Genomic DNA, 19,281 nt, shown 5'->3' on the forward strand with positions numbered 1-19,281 from the left:
TCCCAAACTTTGCTACATGTTGGAATCACCCAGGGCTTTTTAAAAAATACTTATGCCTGGCTCCAACCCCCCCAGACACCTGACTCACTTGGTACGAACTGAGACCTGGCATTGGGACTTTTCAAAGATCTCCAGGTGATAGGAATGTGTAGATCGGACACTGTTGGCACAATCTTTTGACAGCTGAAAAAGCACACAGGCAGGCTTGGGTGACATCAGAGCGGAAGGTTTATTTTTCACCTCTTCACCAAACCATTTCTAGACTTCCATGGCCAGTGGGAAGCATGGTACCCAGTTGAGCTGTCAGTTGTCTGGGTGGTGGGCATCCTGTGGCCGTGGGCAGGGTCCTCTGAACAGCTGTGGGGTCCAACAGTTGGGAGGCCACTCAGCCCAAGAGCAAACAGGGGCTGAAAGAAAATAGATGTACTTTTAACAAGCTCTCTAGCCCTCCAGTTGACCTCAGGGTCACTGTTTTACTCTCCTTGGGGGTGCAACAAATCTGGATATAATAATAGGCAGCTCCAGTAATCAATTTGATAGTACTAAACCCTGGGCTCCCTAATGAGGAGGACCAGAGCAAACTCTGTGGCTAAATCCACATTTCTCTCACTTCCCAGCCCACTTTCTCCAGTTCAACTTAGTTCTTTACAAGTCTGCTAGTAAAAAACAGTTTAGGGAATTTTTCCACTTAAGAATAAAACAAGCACAGATCCCTTTCTGTCGGCTCCTTAAGCAAATTACATGTTTCCAAATAACAGCAGCACCTTGTAAAATCTTATAATCTGTTAGTTCTGCAGGTTTAAGCCCACTTCCTTTCAACTTAGCTTTCTAAAGAATTTTGTCACTGTAAACTATAAATACCACAGATTCTCTTTCAGACTCTGCAAACTGGCATCCACTGTTTTAATACAGCCTCACCTATCTTCCAGGTTCATTGGTCACCCTAAGGGGAAATAGATGATTATTACAAAACAGTAGTATGTACAGCTTCCTAACAGGGATAGCCTGGGTCCTCATTTATAGGTAGGCATTATGTTTCACACTTTACAGATAGGAAACTGAGGCTGAGGTTAAGGACTTGTCTTACAGTCATGCTAAGATTCAAATCCAGGTTTGCCTGACTCCAAAGTGTACACATACGTGCCCAGTGTATCATGTCACTGCCTTCTGTATAACTTTAACCCCCAAAGCACATGGAACAGTAGATCACACACCTTGCCTTCCGTAAGCCACATCTTGCCCACATCAGATGATCTGGTGCTTGACAATATGATGTTTGCAAGTTGTTCAGTGAGGGTGATGTGAATGAAAAAAGTTGGCAACTCTAGTTCATTCGTCAATCTGAAAAATTTCACATTATAGAAAATTTTTAAGTCTTTCCTCAGTTAAGTGCATTGACACATCGGTAGTTTGCTTGTGGATAGGAATTCCACTAGGAGAGAGGATGTACTGCACAGACCACCACTGGGAACATTCCTTCAGGTCCTAGAAAACACCAGTTGTCAGCCTGTACATTGTTTTTGCCTATCACATGCAGACCTCCATATGCCATTGTGCCCTCAGTAGTCAATTACCAGAAGCTCTATGTACCAGAGGAGCCTAGACACACAAAAGGACAACACAGAAAGTGCCCTCAATTGTGTTAGACTAATCTCTTATTTTTGCTAATCCAGAAGAAAATAAGACTTAGGATGTTTACTTTGTGTGAAGACAAAAACCCAAAGAAGGAAACAAGTGCTGAAAGAAACACCAGACTGTCCTTTGGTGCCCATTCTCCTTGATTAACAGTCTTTATTTCCTACCATTCTTCACTTAGTAATCTTAGACACATTCCCTTGAACAATAACATGGTTAGCTCTGCCATAGTAGGAAAGAAATCTTTGGACTGAAAACTCATCTCCAGTTTCAAAAATCCAAATCAAGGCCACCTTGATACTGTCATCCCCAACAGGAAGCAGGGGAAGCAGGGAGAAAAGGCAAGGGAATAAAAGGAAAAGCTGCCAAGTGACAGCTTTAAAGAAAAGGAGCCAGATCTGTCACACGAGGAAAGGAAACTCATTTAGAGCCATTTTACAAACTGCAGGGTCCTTCCCTTTGATATCTCAAAGGGTAAAAGCACTTTCCTTCTGTTCCACCTCTACGTCATTGTCAAGCTGACATTGTGATTACTTCCTATTTCAGCCTTGCCTCCGGGCATCAGCTTTGATCCCCAAGTATGAAAGCAGCAGAGAAGGGAACTAACATGAATGGATGCTTTCTATACAGCAACATTCTTCTGGGTGTTTTATGTGTATTATCTCATCTAATTTAACTTAGTACTCCACCACAACCCATTTTACAGATGAGGAAACTGAGCCACAGAGAGCTTATGTGACTGACCCAAGATCATGTGGCCTATAAGAGGCAGATCTGAGACTCATATTCACTTGTGTCTGCTACAGAACTCGTACTTTTTCATTATATCCGCATCAATACGGATTTTGTTTTGTTTTGTTTTGTTTTGTTTTGTTTTGTTTTGTTTGAACAAACTTACCAGGACTTATCCAACAAAATGACAGTTGCTTTTCCACAGATGAAAATATATGTCTCCAAAAATGTTGTAAGGATCAAATAAAGTAAACTCAAAAGTTGAGGTACCAGAGACTTCCCTGGTGGTGCAGTGGTATATAATCCGCCTGCCAATGCAGGGGACATGGGTTTGATCCCTGGTCCCGGAAGATCCCACATGCTGTGGAGCAACTAAGCCTGTGTGTCACAACTACTGAGCCTGTGCTCTAGAGCCTGCAAGCCACAACTACTGAGCCCATGTGCCACAACTACTGAAGCCCACGTGCCTAGAGCCTGTGCTCTGCAACAAGAGAAGCCACTGCAATAAGAAGCCCACACACTGCAATGAAGAGTAGCCCCCACTCACCACAACTAGAGAAAGCCTGTGCACAGCAACGAAGACTCAACACAGTCAATAAATGAATTAATTAATTAATTAATTTTTTTTTTTTACCAAAGCTGAGGTACCAGAACAAGGTACTCACAAGCATGAGTTGCTTCCCCTAGAGGCCAGCCTCTTGCTTTGCGATGCTCCCCTGGCCAATCGTGACCCAGGCTATACTTTCAGAATAATCTTCTGACATAGTTGTAAGTCTCATAAGCCTTATCACTGCACATACACACCTTGTTGTTGATCCAAACAATGGTAACCTTCTTCTGATTACCAGCTTGATTCCAGGCTTGCTCTGAATGACTTATAAATGGAAACAGTAAATTAAACCACCCTTAAAAACAAGAACATGTGTCTACTGAAGAGCTTCACAAATATGCTGCTGACTCAGAATTCTAAAAGAAACTCTCCAGAAGTATTATCAGCAAAGACATTATCACTAGGGCTACATCGGTATTCCAAGTCAACTACCATAAAAAGACTTGTATTCATTTGCACGGATATTTTAATATGCTTTTGAAAATCAATCTTATTATCCTATACTTGTGGCTCCAGGGGGGATTACAGACGTTCCATGCTTGAAATGTTATCATGGTGCTTTACTTTGGAGAAAAATATGTGTTACTTAACCAGTTCAGGTTAACATATCATAGACTGGGTGGATTAAACAACAGAAATTTATTTCTGTCAGTTCTGGAGGCAGAAGTCCAGATCAAGGTGCTGGCTGATACAGCTTCTCATGAGAATTCTCTTCTCACATTGCGGATGGCTGTCTTCTTGTTATATTCTCACAGAGTGGAAAGAAAGATCTTTCTGTCATCCCCTCCTTAGAAGGTCAAAATCCTATCAAATTAGGGACCCCATCCTTATTATCTTCTTAAATTACCTTTAAACCTTATTTACCTTCTAAAGACCCTATCTCCAGAAACAGTCATGTTGGGGGTTAAGCCTTCAACATACGACTCTTGCGGGGTGGGAGGGACACAACTTAGTCTATAACAATATGTTATAGTATTTTAAACTCATTGCCTTCTTTTAAGCAAGCAAAATTTTCCAGTGGCATTTGCATTGGGGATTCTGCAAACATATGGATGTTCACTCACTGACCTCAAGGTTGGACTATTAATTGGCCAGAATTTCCTTCCTGACATATTTTCACTTTCACATCTTTCTGAAAGATATATACCTGATAATATACTAACAATACCACCTTTGTCTTTAAATTGGATATTAATTGCTTCCAATGCCGCAAACTGGGGATACTGTGAGAAAAAAAAGGGCATTTTCTAGAGCATCACCTGTCCTCAGAGGCAAGAAACACATAGGAGAAGTACAAATTGACAAGAAAAGTTACCAGTACTTCTTTAAGGGCTTCCTTATTAATATCAGCATTCGTTCCCTTGCACCAATCAAATAAAATTAGTAGTTTTGGGGACCCTCCCCCCGCCGCAAGCATCAAAAGCCATAACAATAAGTTGGGTCACCTAAGCTGGAGGTACAAGAGTCAATTAAGATTAATTTCCTAATTTAAAAATTATTTGGGTGGGGTGGAAAAGGGCATTTCCGTCCTGTCCCCTCCACACAAACCCAGGCCCCATGCATGACGGACCTGATAATTGTGGCAAGCTCTGCCCATCCGTGTTTCTATCAGCTCAGGGGAGCTAGTGTGTGTGTGGGTGGGGGGGGCGGGGGCAGAGATTACAGCCTGCCCTGCCACCATTCTCCACCCTCTGGTTACATTTTCCTCCAGAGCAAAGATGAAAATCATCATTAAGTTTGCATCCCAACCCCACCGCCCCCCTCCCATCTCTCCTTTGAGATGACCTGCTGGTCCCTCTGATCAGCAGACCAGCAAGAAACATCTGCAGCTCAAAAGAAACACATAACCAGCTGCACTCCCTGGATGAAGGGTCCATAGACTTCCTGATACAGAAGATCCTCTCTCCTTGCAGGGTGTCTGGTTGCTTTTGCACGCCACTGTTAGAAACCCCGTGTTTCTTCCCCAGCCTTTGCCATTGCATTCGACCCAACTTGTTCAGAGCGTCAGCAAGATGTTGCACCATTTTCCTCCCAGTGGCTCCCTGTTGTCCCCCAGCATAGGAGGGGGCTGTACCAGACACACAGCAGGCCCTTCCCTGAGGTTCCCTTTCCAAAGCCCAGGAGAAAGATAGAGAGGAGGACAACAGCTGCAGTGCTGGCTTGTTCTTGACAAATGGGCCTGTCACTCTTCCTATTGATTAGCAATATTATGACATTTCCCTTCAAAAAACGCAGATGTGGCCGGGCTAGTGGCAAGGCTGTGGCTCTGGGTGGAAAATAAGGTTTGCCATTGTTGGCTTTTCCCCTCTGCGTCTGGTCAGCTTCAGGGGAATTAAGAAACTGAGATTCTGATGGTATTCAAAAGAGGTGAAGAAGTGGAAGTTCTGACACGTATGGAAATATATAGCAATAAGCCCTCACGGTAAACATGGAAGAGAGAGCACGTGGGAGATCCATCCTGGACTGTGCAGAAAGCAAAGGGCATCGTAGGTGATGGGGCCTCCCTCTGTCTTGGCAGAGCCACTCTTCAAGTCTCCTGACTACATAAATCAAGCCATGGAAGGGTCTGTCATTTCTGTCCCTTTGCATGAAACGCATGAAAGGAACTGGTGTATTGGTGGTTCACTGCCTTCTCCCCTCCAAAAGTGTCTTTAATCTTCTCATCCTGGCCCTATGGGGCTGACGGTGTATTAAGGGGGGGAAACGCACCTAATTCCATTTTCTTTCCCTTGTACAAAGCATTCACATGAAAACATGTGCCTACTTTAATTTGTGAAACTTCTGTGGGCCCCTTCCCCCCAATCTATTCCCAACATCTATTCCCATGTCAAGGGGAAAAAAACTGTTCTGAATAGCAGTCCATTTAAGTAAAAAAGGAAAAGTGCATCTTGCAGTCCAACATATGGTACATTTTGAGGTAAATTACAGGTAATTCATGAACATTTCCAGCAGCGAGATTGCCATCGTGGGACTCTTGTATATCCATTATGTTCTATTCTCATTTTTGTGGTTAAAGGAATCTCTCAAGCCTTTGAAGCAGAAAAGCCAACACTCTCTGCACCATTTTGTCCTGCTAAGGAAAGTTATTATCCTGCTAACACACGGGACTGATCCAGCAACTTGATTTAGGCAAAGCGATGGAATGCAGGCTGTGAGGGGGCATGTGTAGCACGGGTTTTACAACGCAAAGGATCTGGGGGCTGGCAAGTGCAACAGTTACATAGGAAAATAAAACTTGAGCAAACTAGAAACAGTCAGTACAACCCTATTGGATGATAGAGAAAAGAAAAGAGGAAATCACAGGGGGGATGGAGAGGAGAAACAAAAGGAAGAAAAACACTGCCTGTTAGCCCTGGGGGTCGGGGAAGTAAATTAATATGAGCTAATGGGACGTGACCAATTTGTAAAGCATTTGTTTCTCTCTCGTGAGATGGGAGATCTCTGTCCCAAGCAATCAGAACTTGCCTTAAGCTTCCCCCAGACTAGTCGCTATAACTGTGTTGACCACATCTCTTAACATACAGAACCCCTCACAGTTCCTATTATATCCCAAGTCCATCAGCCTTGTAAATGTACTCCCGTGGCACTAATGTCTCCCTCCTTGGGACAAAACTTACGTGTTGGATCTGAGGTTGTTGAGAAAGATAAAGGGGATTTGGAGCAGAGGAGAAAAGAAAGGACGGAACAAGCCTTCTCGGCATATTTGGCCCCTTTGCATTGTTTGAGCAGCCTTTGTGTCTAGACCGCCTGCAAGAATTACGCAACTTCCAACGTCTCCTTCACATCAAAGAGCTTCTGAAAGAGCTCTCCAAGCTCTGAGGCTGAGCTGTCCTGTGCCTCCCCTACCCTCGTCCTAAATCAAGCTTTTATCTGCCTTCCCATCAGAACTGATGCTAAGTGTCCCTGACACACACATCCTCCAAATAATTTGAACTTGATCTGAGGCTTTCGGCCCTCTTGACTTAAAAAAAAAATTGCCTGTGATTTGTTTGGCAGCCATCCACCTCAGCATAGGCAATTGCGGGCAGCGATGATGATGTTCGTGAAGGAGCAGTTGCCATGGCAACACAGAGTTCAAAGGAAGGGCCCTCAGTGATATCAGAGTTAGGGAGAGAGATAATGTAACGAAGGCTTGTGTCTTCTCAGGGAGGGACAGAAGCTGGCCGTGTGATGGGGGAAGGGGGCTGCCTGGACCATTCACCATTACAATTATATCTGAACTATGCATTTATTTGGCATTTTGGGGATCTACTAGCTTAATGAGAAGTATGCATGGTAGGGATTTTGAGGACTATATCCTAGCCTCAACTCTGTAGTTAAATAGTTGAGAGACCTTAACCCTGTTGCTCTTTAGTTTCCTTATCTATAAAATGAGGGGTTGAACTAATAAAATCCCATTTCTTTTCTATTGCTAAAATGCTCTGATTCAATTACTCTAGGCAATCTAGGGACTTTCTGGATCCATCAGATAGTACCCTGATGCGGGCTGCATTCTCTTTATCAAGGTCTTGCAAGATGGAGAAATGGGTGGCTATCCACTGACTCTGGGATTCAAACATTCATAGACCAAGTGCTTACTAAGCACCTGGTTGGTTTGGGGTACTATTCAAGGAGCCGAGAGTGTGGAAAAGACAAAGCCCTTATTCTCAGCAAATGCGCATTCTGGCAGGAGAGACAAGTGTCATACAAATAAATAAACAATGGATCATGTAACAGTGGCGTGGAAAATGTCACCATATTGAATATAGCATGTGGCTGAAAAATTCCTACATGGTCTAGGTGGGCTGGGGGAGTGTCAGGGAGGCTTCTTGGAATAAGTGGTCTTTGAGATAAGATCTGAAGGATGAGTGGGAATTGACTAGACAGAGGGAGGAAGGACAAGGCCTTGCAGACAGGGGAAAGGGCATGTAAAGCTTGGAAGTAGGGAGGAACTCAGATGAGTTGTGCAGTGGGCCTGGGGAGGGGGGCATGGCCCCATCGGGCCAGGTCAGGAAGGCCACATTCAGTTGTTCTATTTTCAACCTGAGAACAAGGGTTGGCTACTCAGATTCACATTTTTAAAAGATCACTTTTGCTGCATTATGGGGGACAATGGCAATTTGGAGGTTAGAGGGTACTTGGATTTCAGAGACAAGAACATCCACAAGACAATTGTAAATAATTTTACAGGAATCAAATTTCCTTTCCTCCAAGTTACCTATTTTGATAGTTGGAGGCAATTCAAAAAATAATTTCACAGTCTTTTTTCCTTTGCCTTGCCTGGGTGGACACATCCTGTAATGACTTTCCTGAACCCCAACTGGTTGAAACTGCCAAGGGAATTTGTGTGACCAGTGGTGAATTATTATTGATCTATTATTCTTTCAGAGTACCTCCACTGGCCAGCAGACATTTCCTTCCAAGTAAGGTGCGAGTTGGGGGAGAGTATGTATGTACGAAATGTTTTTGAAATTCTTCCTCCTAAAGTTCAGAAACGTTCACATAGCCATCCATGGAGTTGTACCCAATAATATATCTACTTTGGGATGTGACAAATCTCAGCTTCAAAAATGCAGCAAGTATACCTGGAAAGAGTTATTTTTATGCCAATGCTTCTTGGGGGTTTGGGGGTGTCAGATGGCCCATTGCAGGGAGAAGTTTTTTGTGATTGTTTTCTTGGCTGCACTAAGCAATTTGTGGGATTTTAATTCCCCAACCAGGGATTGAACCCAGGCCCTCGGCAATGAAAGCACAGAGTCCTAACCACTGGACCACCAGGGAATTCCCAGGGAGGAGTTCTGGGCAGCCAGGTTTTGAGTGAAAACAATCCAAGAGTCAGCTGGGTGGTAAGTTGGGGATGCTTGGGGGACAGAGGCAGGGCAGTGGGTGTACAGCACAGAAAACTCTTGTCACTTTTGCCAGTTAAACTGCATTGCATCTTTGCTATTTTCTATAGCCTATGCTAAATGCTTTGTGTTCTTTACCTTGTTTAATTCTCAGAACAGCCTCATGAATAGGCACTCTTATTATCTCCATTTCACAGATGGTGAAAAGGAGATCTACTTTACCTGCCCATGGTGTTCAGCTTTCAGGCCCTCACAGGGACCCCTCTGGAGGGAGGGAAATGATGGGGAGAAGCTCAAGGAGGGAAGCCTAATGCTCTGACGCTTCTCTCCCTTCAGTCTCATGCCCCCTTCCTCTCGTGTTCCTGCCTCCTTCTTCCCCACTCCTAGAGGGAGTCTGCAGGGAAAGATTTATGAACAAGGAAAAGCTCTCTAACCCCCTTATAAACTTTATGGGCCATGTGGACATGTACAAATCAGATATAAACATGATGTCCAGGGCCAGAGTTCTGTAACTAGTGATATCACAAAGGAAAATCTCCAGGAGAATCTGGTACCCAGGAGAGAACAGACGAGGGTCCTGAAAATAGCGTGTGAAGAATGATGAAAGCTGCTTTGAAGTGAGGCCCAGGGCCTGTTGTGTTTTCAGCAGCTTTCCCCCTGCAGCCCTTGGAATTTTAGCTGCAATAAAAAGATACCAAAAGAAAACAGCTGGTCTTCGGACTTGTTAAAGTAGAAGCAACGTGTGGCCCTGTAGAGAGCAACGTGATGGTGGGAAAGCAGGTGTGATGAGGAGGAGGGCCAAGAGGTGGTCTTCAGAACTAGTGCATTAGGCCCACCAAGGTTTCACCATACATGTCAAATGCTGGGAGGGTTACAGGGCACTTCCATCAAATTCTCTCCTTGGATCCACAACAGCTCCATTAGGTAACTAGGGAAATATTAGCATATCCTTTTTATAGATGAGGATGCCAGAGGGCTGACTTGGCCAAGGGAGAGGCTGAGAGGTGTTATATTGCTTGGGTTGCATCATCTGGTGACAAACATGGGAGCCTGAAGATAAGATGGAGTTTCTGAGCCCAGCTCTGCCTCTGCCTGTGAGTTTTCTCATCTGTGTCCACACTCACGAAGGTCCTGTGACAGAGTTGGTTGCTGAGGGCCTGACACCTGAGGAAGCATTAGGGAGCATTCTCATTCATTGATTCCAGCATTATTACTGCAGTCCAGAGGCCCTTAAGAGCAACAGTTCCATTAAGGTAGATAAGGTGGATAAGAGCCAGCCCCCAGATCCCCACCTCTTGCTATCCATATTCTTGTGCAGCCCCTCTTACATGCACCAGGGTCGGTCTGTGTGGCCAACAGAATATGGTGAAAGGGATGGCATGTCATTTCTGAGACATAAATGCTGTGGCCTCCACCTCTCTCTCTCTTGCTTGCTCTCTGTCTCTCTCTCTCTCTCATCACCTGCTCTAAGTACAGCTGGCCTGCAGGTGGTGAGGACAATCAGGAAGCCTATTGAGAGACCCCCACGGCCAGGAACTGAGTTCTCTACTCAACAGTCAGTGAGAAGCTGAGGCCTCCCCACAGCCACACAAATGAGCTTGTAAGTGGGTCCTTCCCCGGCTAAGCCTTCAGTCCCAGGTGAAAGCTTGACTGCAGCCTCATGAAAATTGCGAACTAAAAGCACTCAGCTAAGCTGCTCCCAATTCCTGACCCATAGAAACTGAGATCATAAAGGTCTGTTGTTTTAACCTGCAAAGTTTTAGGGTAATTTGTTATATACCAATAGATAACTAATACGTTACCTACACCACAGCTCTTCTGCTCTGAGGCACTAAGGAGAAAAGGCAGAGGAAGAGAACTGTTATAATTTCCAATACTTTATTGCTATTCGTTTAAGAAAGATGGTCAACAAAACCCTACATTGTAAAGAGTACCACAAAAGAAATGCTTTTCATATATAGATTATGATACTATCAATGGGACTAAATAGGCATTCTGCTAAGATCTGGGGATACACACAGCAAAAAATAGAAGTACTATGGTAGCCAATAACTTAGAGACCTGAGCTGAATCCCTAGTAGAGACAGGAGGAGAAGACAGGGAGGAAAGTGAGCAAAGGAATAAGGAGAGAAAGAGCAGAGTATATATATGAAGAACACAAAAGACTTTGACAAGGCTAAAGCAAAGCAGAAAATAACAAGATGAAACTGGTTTGCCAAGAGATCATCAGCCTTGACTAAAGCAGATGGCAAACAACGGTCACCCAGCTAAATTAGTTGCTGCAAGAAAAGATCAAATGTTGATTCACATAGTTCGTGTACAGCTGTGTGGTCCAATATAGCAGTCACTAACCACATGGAGCTATTTAAATTTAAAAATTTAGTTCCTCAGTGGCACTATCCACATTTCAAATGCTCAAAAGCCACTTGGAGATAATGGCTAGTTTATTGGACAATGTAGATATAGAAAATTTCTATCATCCCAGAAAGTTCTATTACACAGCTTTCATGGATAGTATTTGCTGGATAATATCACAAGTATGCATTGAAATTTTAAGACAAGCTACATAAAAGATCTGCATGCATCACATAGACAATATCCAATACAGTGTTTAGTAGGCGAATGCTGCCTAGGTATCCAGGCTTAGATCAAATCTCTGGAATGTAACTGTAATGTGATTTTTCATGTGCCTTCCTTGCACTCTTGGGCATGTACATTTCTTAAAGGTAAATAACTGCATAACAATAACTATATAAATACACTTAATGTTGTAGTTTTATATATATCAGTAAATTTCATCATAAAACTGTCCATGGTATTTTTTTCTCCACTGAAATCCTGTTAGTACTTCACAGAGCTACAGTGTCCTAAGGAACACAATCGGAGAAATTTTTATCAGCCAGGAGGAATTTAAGGAGAGTGATATGACTAGCTTCACAATTCAATAGCTTTTGTGGAAAATATCCAGCAGGGACTGGTGAGGAAAAGGAAGACAATTAGGATATGGTTGCCATGGTCCAGGAGAGAGCAGTGAGGGCCTGAAGTAGAGCATGGATAGAGAGAGGGCCCTGGGTGAGGTACCAGAGATGCAAAAAGATAATCTGAATACGATCCTTGCCCCAAAGATGATCTCAGTCTCGTGGGATGCCGCAAAGAAAAGGACAGACATGTCACTGTCTAAAGAACAAAGTCTTGCTACAAGATGGTGGCTCTGGCATTCCCCACCCCCTACAATTTGTCTCATGGCTGAACACTACATCTTTATAAGATTAATATATTTGGTTGAGGTATTCTTTCTCTGGGACTCCTTTTTGCAGAGGAGATAGAGAGGCAGTCTGGATAATAGTTTCAGAGTGCAGATTCTGAAGCCAGATGGTGGGACTCCAATCCTGCTCCACCACATGCCAACTGTGTGACTTGGATAAGTCACTTAGCCTCTCTGTGCCTCAGCTTCCTCATCTGTAAAACTGGGCTGTTAGCAGTGCCTGGCGCACAGGGCTGTTGTGAGGTTGAATGAGTTTTATGCCAAGTGCTTAGAACAGTGCATGATACATACTTAGTGCTGTATAAATATTTGCCCCTATTATTATATTTTTTCAGTTTTAACCAGGTAAGTTAGTAAGGACCATATGTGACCGCTTAACTGATTCCAGGGCATGAGGTCAATGGAGTTGGGGGGATAGCAAGAAATGAAGAGCTTCCTGGGCAGTATATGGGGCATCTGGCATGAGCTCCTCAGCCTTGGGTGATCAGATTGGGGGAAATGCTAAAAGGTGAGCTTTAGTGAAAGAGGTGAGACAAGTCTCCCCTACTTTACAATTTTTGGTGAAGCAGACATGGGTGATTGGGGCCATTAAGAGCATTGGCTTTGGAGTCAGTTGTAGCTCTTTTACTAGCTATGTGATTACTCTGAATCTCATCTTCTTCACTGACAAAATAGAATAATAGCTGCATCATGAGGCTATTGGGATAACTAAATAAGATAATGCACAGAAAGTAATTACGGATAGTAGGCCATCGATATATGATAGGTTTTTACTGTATTTCATCATAAGAGGTCATTAATTATAGGACACTAACCAACTTCAGAAATACTAACATGTGAACAATAGGATATAGACAGAACGGAATGGAAGGGAAGGAAGCTCGTGTTCAACGAGTTCCTTCTGTGTATCTAGGCACTAGACCAAGAAAGATGATATATGTTATTCATTTAATTCTCTACGGCTCAACAAAGTAGGTGGCATTATTATCTCCGCTTTACAACTGAGGAAACTGAGACCAAAGAGAGTTTATAGAGGCTGCTCAGAGTCATGCAGCTGGTAAATGCTAGTGTCCAATCCTCTCTAACTTCCCCTAAACCTTCGATTTGGCCCCTTCCTCAGGCTGGTTGTGGCCCTAGTGGGAAGAAGGCTGCAGGCGAGTAAAAGGGCCACACGGTTGACAATTTACACTATCATGGAAAGGAAGTCTACTCCTAGCAGAGAGTATGAACGTGCCCCCCTCCCCAGTCCTCTTCCTCAGGCGGGAAGGAATGAGGAGGTCAGAGCACAGGCCCATGCAAAGGGCTGGCCACGCTGCTAGTGGGCAGGGGTCTCCCAGGGAGGGTCAGGCAGACAAGGCGCTTCACCCCCACCCGAGGCTCCCGTCTGTGGGCTTCAGTTGCACCTGAAGGCCCTAAGCAGGGACAAGGGCCAGACGTGGTCCCCTCTGTGTTACCAGGCGTGGCTCTACAGAGGTTCCCCTTGTCATGGGGGTGGCGAATGAGGGGCTGTGACTTTGATGTGGAGGAGAAGTGGTGGTCTCTGTTTTTCCTAGCATTTGTTGTGAATCCTGGATCTCATAGAAAACAACATCCAGGTGTGGAGAGAGGGGAGGCAAACAGGATGGTAAAGGAGGACACAGGGCAACGGGCAGGGAGAGTAGGAAGTGGGGAATGCAGGAGAGGAGACATAGGTATTCTTCCTGATGCCAGTCATGCCAGGACTTCTGGGATTTCAGCAACCCAGTTAACCTGAGGATGGGGGGGAATCTATTTGGCCACCCCTAGGGGATAAACCAGGCATCCACAAATAAACAAGAACAACAAAAACGTCCATAAAGTCACATAAAAATACTAAAATGATAGATAAACTTGCACCAGACAATTCCCATACATTAACTCCTTTAGCCCTTGTGAAGACCCTACAAGGTAGACCATTATTCTCCATGTTGTACAGAGCGGGGAGAAATCTAAGGCTCAAAGAGATTAAGGGACTTTTCCAAGGTCACATAGATAGCAAAAGGCAAAGTGAGGTCTGAAACAGGTCTGGCTGATTCAAGTGGCTGCACTCCACCCGACCAGATTGCCATACTGCCCAGGAAGTTTTTGGAAATTTCTATCTAAACGTAGGTGAGGCAATGCAATGGCAAGTAAATGCTCTGGAAATGATGTCTGATTTGCCTCTAGAATATAAAAATTAAATAATTCTAACCAGTTATTGAGGAAAATTTATGATCCATGGTCTGAATAGACATGTTACATAATCATATATGGTTTAATATGATGCAATTTAATAACAGCACTATAAGGTAGATATTATAGTCCCCCTTTTAAGTAAGGGAAACAAGAGTTTTAATTTGCTTGTGGTATGGATCAGACTAAGGATTTACACCTAGGTGTATCTGATGTCAGTGTTCATTCTCTTGCCATGATGCTATACCACCTGACTCATATTATTTGCTAAATGAAATGGATGCTTATAGTTAGAATGGAGAGAAAATAAAAGGATGGTTTGTATCGCTTTGTTGTTGTTCTGTGATCTGTGCACTTAATATCTATCTAAAAACAATTTGCTGCAAGTTTGTTGGTTTTGTTCCAATCCCCACTTCTTACCTCTGATACTCTAAGTAAGCATCTGTTAGCAGTGCACTACACAATTACACCCCACTTACACCCCACATATTTTATCTTACTAATTCCGCTGAATGGATAATGCCAACCTGAGTGATTGGAGATAATTTAGGAATGGCCAATCACCATGTTGAAAACCTGGCCAACTCCATTTCCTACCCAGTGATGTCCCAGCAGACCACAGACCTGGAGGCCACCTTTCTTTGATTCCTTATGTAACTTCTCATCTTTTGCTGCTCCATCCAGCTGCTGGCTGGTTGCAATTCGCCCTAGGCAGTCTGCTGCAATTTTCCGCGTCCCAATCTTATCCTCCATTACAAAAAAAGATGGGAAATATAATGGACTAAAAGAATTCCAATAGCAGATGCCAGACATCAAATTACACAGGTAGTAATCACACAGATTAGGGAACATAATGAATACAATATTCAAGCTGAACACGGACAATGAATTTTTTCAGTATGATACAAGCTTCTTGTTAATAAAAATGAAACAACAATTTTCTTCTTATTAAAGCTAAAGCAATCTCTATTTTCTAAAGGGACACATGTCACCCAGACCTCTGAGCTGAAATGATTTGAATCTCAATACACACAGAACCAAATGGACTAGTAGACATTTTGGCTGACTCTTACACTTCAGATTGTGTTGCTATTATCGTTCATTATAGAGTGGTTTGGAAGTTTCATCTAATGTTTCTGAAACCTTTGCAGAGACAAATGTATTATTCAAAACATGTTGGGGGCTTCCTAGGTGGCGCAGTGGTTAAGAATCCGCCTGCCGATGCAGAGGTCACGGGTTCGATCCCAGCTCCAGGAAGATCCCACATGCTGCAGAGCAACTAAGCCCGTGTGCCAAAAAAAAACAAAAACAAAAACATGTTGGGCACAGAAAGGTACTGACATGGCAATCAGGAGACCTGGGTTTTAGTTCCAGCCTCCACTGTTAGATTTGGTAACCTTGGAGATAGAGAACGATGTACAGGGATGAAGTGGTGGGAGTGACCTGCCCTGGGGGTAGGTAATAGGGGGTGCATTGTCTGTAGAGAAATGTCAACAGTAGCAAAACTGACTAAAGTCGGTCTACTTTTTATTATCATGCTTCATCCATGCTCAATGATGTCAGTGATAAAATGCTACTCCTCCCCCTTAAATCTTTTGTTGGTCTAAGGTCTAAGAAATTGACTTGAATCAATCGATCAAACAAACATATATATACACGCTTCAAATAAGCACATTCTTAATACTTATCTTTTAATACATATTGTGTTCTACATGGAAATTAATTTTAAAAACTCCCAGTTATAAAGTTGGGCTCCAACATGCGTGCACTCAACTATATGCTATATGCATCTGTTCCCAGAATCAGTCTGTAATGACTGAGAGTCATTCAAGCTTGCTTTCAGCTCAGACTGTGTCTTCAGCCTCAGGATGTGAGAGACTCCCAAACAGTAGATGTGGAATAAACAACAACAGCAAGTGATTATAAAGACAAAAACCAGAACTTGAGTTACTTCAGTTCTGTCTTTCTATGTGACTACCTGGAGGTTTTACTTGTTTAATATTTACAAGAGGGAACCAATGCACATTGTGAGAAAATTTTTGTTATGGTAAATGCAAATTTTCATTCATGCGTAGAATATTTAACTGAATTTGAAGCATATTTTTCAATCAAAATTTATCTTTTAAATTTTTAAGTTATTTTACATCTAAAGAACCACCCCCCCAAAAAATAATGATTACCGATGATACATGTTTATTACTAAAAATAATTTTGTTGTATAGAAGAGAGAGGTGTTAAAAGTGATCCACTGGGGGAGTCAGATATGTTAGGTACACACTAAGGATGTGAACCCACACGTTTAGGGCCTCTTTCTTAGATTAGAAGCAGCATTTGCCAAAGAGGTGTGATCTGTAGGTCACCGGCTCCCAGTTCCCTGAGCCCTACCATGAAATCAGGGGTCCAATAGATGTGGGAAGTTCTTTCCTCCCTGAACCCTCTAGAGGATTAAAAATGTGCGATACTATATTCAAACGCTGAGAAATCACGTTTCACCTGGTTTGTCCCGATGACCACTGGGCCTTTTTCGTTGTATTTTGGAGCAGGGGTCGGTAAAGCATGGCAGGGGCAAGCTGGCAGGGGCAAGCTGGCAGGGGAGAGTGGCCAATGGCTATTCAGGAGAGGGACACATCTATCACCATCACATGGAACTGCAGAATTCACTTCGGGTTCGACCAGTGGGTTCTCAATCTTTGCTTCACATTGAAATCCTCTGGGGAGCTCTTTAAAATCCCCATGCCCAGGCTGCACCCCAGATTAATTAAGTCAGAATCTCTGGGGGGCAGACCCAGTATCAGTGTTTCAAAAACGCCCAGGTGATTCTGGTGTGTAGCTGTCTGAGAACCCGCAGGCTTGATCACCTGAAGATATCTGTCAGCTGTGCAGGTCTAGGACTTATCCATACTCCATCCCCATAATCGGACTGGTGATAGGAAGCAGGAGGAAGGGGTGATGTGACCTTTCCGCTTCAGTCAGGCAAGGGATCAGGCCACGATTCCTACCTCCCAGCCCACCTCGGCGACCTGAACTGGCAAGGCTGTCTGGAGCCTGTCAAAAGGAGGATGCCATCAATAATAATAAAAAACAAGTGGCTCTTTTAGCCAAAACCCCGCCAGAAGTTGAAAAATGGGATATTTGTGCACTAAGATGGTGCCCAGATGCCTTGAATTGTAAGAAAAGCGGGGAAGGAGAAGAGCTACAGCTGGTTTCTCCATTTCTAGGTTGATTTGCCTATTAACCTCCTGGAATTTTGAGCAGCGGTTCGTTTAGTTTGCTTCTCAGCCCTGCACAGGCCCTGCCTCTGGGACACAGTGTGCAAGGGTTTTCATTAAAAAGTTAACATTTGCCACAGAGTTCAGAGCTCCCTCAATATCTCATTGAAAAGAGGGAAAAACAGCTCAGCTTCAATGAGGCAAATGTCGCAGTAAGATAAATGCTAACATTTTCTTGAAAGCCACTGTAATTATTCAAAAAGCAACCCGTCATCCCACCCCTCACTCCCAGGTCTTTCTTTTTCCAAGGATCTGCTCCTGCTGTCCTTATTCAGCAAAACTCGCAGGGCCATTTTCAGTTTCGTAACCTCGTGGGCACAACTACCGCCATCAGTGGGCGACCTTCGAGCTTTATCTTCAGGCAAAATCAGGTCCAGTGTTCTCAAGAACACATTTACCCATTAATTCCAACTTTATTCCCAAGCTGAACAGCTGTACTTTGACAACCAGATTTAGGAAGTAGAGACCTGAATTGGGAGGCCGTAGAGTTGTCCCCAAAAGGCTCCCATGTTCCTGCATCACCCTATTCCATGATGGGCGTCATGTCTCTGGAAGAGGCTGTGGCAATAGGCAGCATGAAGTCAAATGGAGATTTGCCTCCACTCTGAGCACGTCTGCTGAGTGCAGGGGCAAGCACTGCCTCCTGTATCCCTGTTTGTTGGCTATGCCCCTTTCCCAACACGCGTAGTTGCTGTCTCCTGGACCAGTTTTAGACCATCAATGGCAAACACCCCTATTTGCAAAGGGTACTGCTGTTCAAACTTACCTTCAGCAGCACATAAATCTGACCATTTAGACATGGTCACCCATGCTCTAAACTGAATACCATCTAGGGTCCTTGCCAGTTATCTTGAAATTTTCTGGCCTTATGAGTATTTCCCAAAGTGTTTTCTGCAGAATATTAAGAGCAGTTACACATAATAGGGTTTCCACACTATATAAATTTGAGAAACACTGGGTTAAGCAAAATTAAGCAGGACTGTTGCTACAAAACTTCTCAGAACAACTAGTAAGCATGGTGAATATTCACTAAGAAGATAGAAATAAGGAGTTAGAATAAGCAACATCTCCAAATTTATTGGCCACGAGATTCTTTTTATTGAAGAATATATGCTGGTAAATAATGCCTTAGAACCACAGGGTAGCAATGTAGCACCATTCTATGTTTGGGTTTCCTTATCTGTGAAATGGGAATAAAAGAGCACCGCTCAGGATCTTTGTCTGAGGCGCCAGTGAAATAAACGCATGTAAATCACTGAGAGTGGTGTTTGGTACAAGTATTACCTCTAATCTGAGTTCAAATGCTGGCTCCTTATTTGCTGTGCAATATTGATATGCCACTTAGGTGCTCAGAGTCTCAGCTTCTGTATTTGTAAAATAAGAAGACTGTTAGTTGCTAACTCAAAGTTTTTAAGGATTACATGACATATCTCATTTAAATTGCTCCACTAACTTTTGACACAAAGTAAACATCCAAAAACATCTAGCTAAGAAAAGGAGAAAAGCACTGCCATGTTTGGTGAAGGAGAGCTTGGCCTGTATTTTCAATGAATTTGGAACTTAACAGACTGAGGCTCCTTGACTCTGGGGAAAAGGAACACAATTTACATTCTAAAACCAGACCAGGAGCTGGGCCCTATTTTCATATAGCAATTCTGAAACTGACTACTATAATCCCACAAAGGGGGATTGTGAATATCATGTGACTATCATGCTATATTTAAGCTGATAAAATAAAGGCAGTGTTATTATAGA

At 43.4% G+C, this 19,281-nt stretch overlaps 1 long non-coding RNA gene across 1 annotated transcript; it reads right to left on the reverse strand.

Annotated features, from left to right (window-relative positions):
• Positions 1-216: 216 nt before the first annotated feature.
• LOC130850951 (uncharacterized) lies at positions 217-18,889 on the reverse strand. The gene is made up of 3 exons (XR_009053079.1): positions 18,811-18,889; positions 1,215-1,341; positions 217-407 (listed from the first exon to the last, which is right to left on the reverse strand). It is a non-coding gene; the product is annotated as an uncharacterized LOC130850951 (long non-coding RNA).
• Between the last annotated feature and the right edge of the window lie 392 nt (positions 18,890-19,281).

Source organism: Hippopotamus amphibius, chromosome 4, assembly GCF_030028045.1.
Source record: "Hippopotamus amphibius kiboko isolate mHipAmp2 chromosome 4, mHipAmp2.hap2, whole genome shotgun sequence".
Classification (NCBI taxonomy): domain Eukaryota; kingdom Metazoa; phylum Chordata; class Mammalia; order Artiodactyla; family Hippopotamidae; genus Hippopotamus; species Hippopotamus amphibius.